This window comes from Aethalodelphis obliquidens, unplaced genomic scaffold (assembly GCF_003676395.1).
Source record: "Aethalodelphis obliquidens isolate GAN/ISIS:26980383/991018 unplaced genomic scaffold, ASM367639v1 scaffold6, whole genome shotgun sequence".
NCBI lineage: Eukaryota > Metazoa > Chordata > Mammalia > Artiodactyla > Delphinidae > Aethalodelphis > Aethalodelphis obliquidens.
The window spans coordinates 41963080-41969079 of NW_020837950.1; positions in this window are offsets into that span (position 1 = coordinate 41963080).

Sequence of the window (6000 nt, forward strand, 5' to 3'; positions counted from 1 at the left end):
GATATTTGAGAAAGAGTATATCAAGCAGAGAGAAACAGCAAGAGAAAAGCCCTAAAGTGTGCTAGCAAATATAGGAAGGTTGTGGCTGGAGCAGAACAAGCAATGAAGAGAGTGGTGGGGATAAGGTTAGATGGTGGAGGGGGTCCCTGTTATAGAGCATTGTAAGTCTTTTGGCCTTTACCCTAAGATGATGATATTAGAGGGTTCTCAGAAGAGGAGGAACATGACCTGATTAGGGTTTTAAAGGATAACTCTATGTTAAGAACGGATTTTAAAAGGCAAGACAGATCCAAGCTCATGAAGTTAATAGGTCATGTCAAAATTTTAATCCAAAACGTTCTTTTCCAAGACACATAATAACTAAACTGTCTAAAGCCAAAGAAAAATAAGAATTGAAAAGAGGCAAGAGAAAAAAATTCTCTCATACAAAGGAACCCACATAAGGCTATCAGTGGATTTCTCAACAGAGACCTCACAGGTCAGGAGAGAATGGAATGACATAGGCAAAGTGTTAAAGAAAGAAACTGCTAACCAACACTATTTTACCAAGCAAAGTTGTTCTTCAGAACTGAAGGTGAAATAAAGACTTTCCCTAATAAACAAAAGGAAATTGATGACCATTAAACCAACCTTACAAGAAGTGCTGAAATGAGTTATTTGATTTGAAACAAAAGAATGCTTACTAGTAAAAAAAAAAAAAAAAAAGAAGAAGAATGCTTACTAGTAAAATGAAAACATAAAAATATACCACACATTGGTAAAGATTAGCAAATAGATTCAGAATACTCTAATACTATAATATGGTGATGTGCTAACTACTTAATTCTAGAGTAAAGGTTAAGGCACAAAAGCATAAAAATAGCTCTAGCTTCAACAAGTTGTTAATGGATACACAATTTAAAAAAAATGGTTAAAGATGACATCAGAAACATAAAAGGGGGAGAGAGTAAAAATATAGTTTTTATATGCAGTCAAAGTTATCAATGCAAATTAGACTGTTATATATACAAGATGTTTTGGGACTTCCCTGGCAGTCCAGTGGTCAGGACTCAGTGCTTTCACTGCCGTGGCTCTGGGTTCAATCCCTGGTGAGGTAACTAAAATCTCACAAGCTGCATGGCGTGACCAAAAACAAATAAACAAAACACAAACAAAACAGCTGTTTTATGTAAACCTCATGGGAAATACAAAGCCAAAATCTACAACAGATACACAAGATAAAGAGAAGGGAATCAAAGCATTCCACTACAGAAAGTCATCAACTTACAAAGAAAGGCAGGAAAAAGAAGAAAAGAAAACCAGAACTTCAAAACTTACCTACCAATAATTACTCTAAATATTAATGGACTGAATTCTCAAATGAAAAGGCATAGAGTGGCTATATGGATTAAAAAAACAAGATCCAACTATATGCTGCCTACAAAAGACTCACTTCAGCTTTAAGGACACACATGGATCAAATGAAGAGTAGACATATTCCATGCACTTGGAAACCAAGAGAGCAGGAGTAGCTATATTTATATCAGAAAAAAAAATAGACTTTAAGCCAATAACAATATCAAGAGGAAAACATGGACATTATAATGATAAGGGTGTCAGTTTATTAAGAAGATAAAACAATCATGAGTATATACACACTCAACATTAGAGCACCTTAAATATATTAAGCAAATACTAATAGGTCTGAAGGGAGAACTAGACAATAATGCATTAATAGTAGGGGACTTCAGTACTCCATTTTCAACAATGGAAAGATACCAAGACAGAAAAACAAGGAAATGTTAGACTTGAACCAAACCTTAGACCAAATAAACCCACCAGACATATACAGAAGAATGGTCTAACAGCAAAAGAATACAGATTCATCTCAAGCTTAAATGAAACTTTCTTCAGAATAGATCACATAATATGTGACAAAACAAGTCCTAGCAAATATAAGAAGACTGAAATCATAAAAGTATCTTTTCCAGTCACAATGGTATGAAACTAGAAATCAATAACAAGAGAAAAGCTGGAAAATTCACAAATATGTGCAGATTAATCAATATACTCATGAAAATCCAATGGATCAAAACAAGAAAGGGTACAAATAGATGGAGAGATATACCATGTTCTTAAATTGGAAGAATCAACATTGTGAAAAGGACTCTACTACCCAAAGCAATCTACAGATTCAACGCAATCCCTATCAAGCTACCACTGGCATTTTTCACAGAACTAGAACAAAAAATTTCACAATTTGTATGGAAAAACAAAAGACCCCAAATAGCCTAAGCAATCTTGAGAAAGAAAAACAGAGCTGAAGGCATCAGGCTCCCTGACTTCAGACTATACTACAAAGCTACAGTAATCAAGACAGTATGGTACTGGCACAAAAACAGAAAGATAGATCAATGGGACAGGATAGAAAGCCCAGAGATAAACCCATGCACATATGGTCACGTTATCTTTGATAAAGGAGGCAAGAATATACAGTGGAGAAAAGACACCCTCTTCAATAAGTAGTGCTGGGAAAACTGGACAGGTACATGTAGAAGTATGAGATTAGAACACTCCCTAACACCATATACAAAATTAAGCTCAAAATGGATTAAAGACCTAAATGTAAGGCCAGAAACTATCAAACTCTTAGAGGAAAACATAGGCAGCACACTCTATGACATAAATCACAGCAAGATCCTTTTTGACCCACCTCCTAGAGAAATGGAAATAAAAACAAAAATAAACAAATGGGACCTAATGAAACTTAAAAGCTTTTGCACAGCAAAGGAAACCATAAACAGGACTAAAAGACAACCCTCAGAATGGGATAAAATATTTGCAAATGAAGGAACTGACAAAGGATTAATCTCCAAAATTTACAAGCAGCACATGCAGCTCAATAAGAAAAAAAACAAACAACCCAATCCAAAAATGGGCAGAAGACCTAAACAGACATTTCTCCAAAGAAGATATACAGATTGCCAACAAACACATGAAAGAATGCTCAACATCATTAATCATTAGAGAAATGAAAATCAAAACTACAATGAGATATAATCTCACACTGGTCAGAATGGCCATCATCAAAAAATCTAGAAACAATAAATGCTGGAGAGGGTGTGGAGAAAAGAGCACACTCCTGCACTGCTGGTGGGAATGTAAATTGATACAGCCACTATGGAGAACAGTATGGAGGTTCCTTAAAAAACTACAAATGGAACTACCATAAGACCCAGGAATCCCACTACTGGGCATATACCCTGAGAAAACCATAATTCAAAAAGAGTCATGTACCAAAATGTTCATTGCAGCTCTATTTACAGTAGCCAGGAGATGGAAGCAACCTAACTGTCCATCATCGGATGAATGGATAAAGAAGATGTCACACATATATACAATGGAATATTACTCAGCCATAAAAAGAAATGAAATTGAGTCATTTGTAGTGAGGTGGATGGACCTAGAGTCTGTCATACAGAGAGAAGTAAGTCAGAAAGAGAAAAACAAATACCATATGCTAACATATATATACGGAATCTAAAAAAAAAAAAATTAGTTATGGAGAACCTAGGGGCACGACAGGAATAAAGATGCAGACGTAGAGAATATACTTGAGGACATGGGGAGGCGGAAGGGTAAGCTGAGACGAAGTGAGAGAATGGCATGGAATTATATACACTACCAAATGTGAAATAGATAGCAAGTGGGAAGCAGCTGCATAGCACAGGGAGATCAGCTCGGTGCTTTGTGACCACCTAGAGGGGTGGGATAGGGAGGGTGGGAGGGAGGGAGATGCAAGAGGGAAGAGATATGGGAACATATGTATATGTATACCTGATTCCCTTTGTTATAAAGCAGAAACTAACACCATTGTAAAGAAATTATACTTCAATATAGATGTTAAAAAAAACAAAACAAAAAAAAAACAAAGGAAAAAAAGCAAGGGAAATCAAATAGCTTAGAAACAAATTAAAAAATGAAGGTACAACATATCAAAAATGATGGGATGCTGCAAGAACTGTTCTAAAAAGGAATTTTATATATTCATATATTAATGTGTATATTAATAAAAAAGAAAAATCTCAAATAAGCAATGTAAATTTACATCTCAAGGAACTAGAAAATAGAACAAATTAAGCCCAAAGTTAGCAGAAGGAGGTCAGTACCAAAATCAGAGCAGAAATTAATGAAATAGAGACCACAAAAACAATAGAAAATATCATTGAAATTAAAAGCTGTTTTTTTGAAAAGATAGAGAAAATTCATGAACTTTTAGTTAGACAAACTTAGAAAAACTGAAAGAGGATGAGGACTCAAAATTAGAAATGCAAGAGGAGATATTATAACTGATACCTCAGAAATACAAAGTATCATAAGAGACTACTAAAAACAATTATATGTCCAAAACTGAATAACCTAGAAGTGGATAAATTCCCAGAAACAGAAAAATTCCTAGAAAGACTGAATCATAAAGAAACAAAATATGAACAGACCAATAATGAGTAAGGAGATTGAATCAGTAATCGTACCTCTCAACAAACAATACTCCAGGACCAGACTGCTTCACTGGTGAATTCTACCGAACATTTAAAGAACAAACACCCACTTACATCAATGGATAGATCACCTAGGCAGAAAATCAATAAGGAAACAATAGCCTTAAATGACATATTCCACCAGGACTTAATATCTATAGAATATTCCATCCAAAAACAGCAGAATATACCTTCTTCTTAAATGCACACAGAACCTCGTCCAGGATTGATCACATGCTAGCCACAAAACAACTGTCACAAAATTTAAGACAACTGAAGTTATATCAAGCTTCTTTTCCGACCACAATAGTATGTAACTAGAAATTAATTACAGGAAGAAAACTGGAAAAAGCACAAACATGGAGACTAAGCAACATGCTACTAAAAATACAATGGATCAATGAAGAAATCAAAAAAGAAATGAAAAAATACCTTGAGACAAATGAAAATAGGAACACAACTTTATAAATCTATGGGACACAGCTAAAGCAGTTCTAAGAGGGAAGTTTACAGCCATACAGGTCTACTTCAAGAAACAAGTAAAGCTCAAACAACCTAACTTTCCATCTAAAGGGATTAGAAAAAGAACAAATCATGCCCAAAGTCAGCAGAAGAAGGAAATAATAAAGATCAGAGAGGAAATAAAGAACAACAACAAAAAAAAAAAACCAGTAGAAAAGACTGATAAACTTAAGAGCTGCTTTTTAAAAATTAAAAAAAAAAAAAGATGAGCATTTAACCAGACTCATCAAGAAAAAGGAGAGGGCCCAAATAAAATAAAATTAGAAATGAAAGAGGAGAAGTTACAACCTATATCACAAAAATACAGTCAAAAGAGAATACTATAAACAGTTATATGCCACTAAACTGAACAACCTAGAAGAAATGGATACAGTCTTAGAAACATATAATCTTCCAAGACTGAATCAGAAAGAAATAGAAAATCTGAATGATCATTCACTAGTAATAAAATTGAATCAGTAATAAAAAATTCCCAACAAACAGAACAGGCTGCTTCACAGGGGAATTCTACCAAACATTTAAAGAAGAGTTAATATCTATTTTTCTCAGACTATTGTAAAAAATTGAAGAGGAGGGAATACTTCCAAACTCATTCTACAAGGCCAGCTTTACCCTGATATGAAAACCAGACAAAGACACTAAAAATAAAAAAATACAGGCCAAAATCCTTGATGAGCAGAAATGCAAAAATCCTCAACAAAATATTAGCAAATCAAATTCAACAACACATAAAAAGGATCATACATCATGATTGACTGAGATTTATCTCAGGGATTCAAGGATGATTTAATATCCACAAATCAGTCAATGTGATACACACATTAACAAAACAAAGTAAAAAAATTACATGATAATCTCAATAGATGCAAAAAAATCATTTGACAAAATTCAACATCCATTTAAGATAAAAGCTTTTATCAAAGTTGGTATAGAGAGAACATATCTCAATATAATAAAGGAT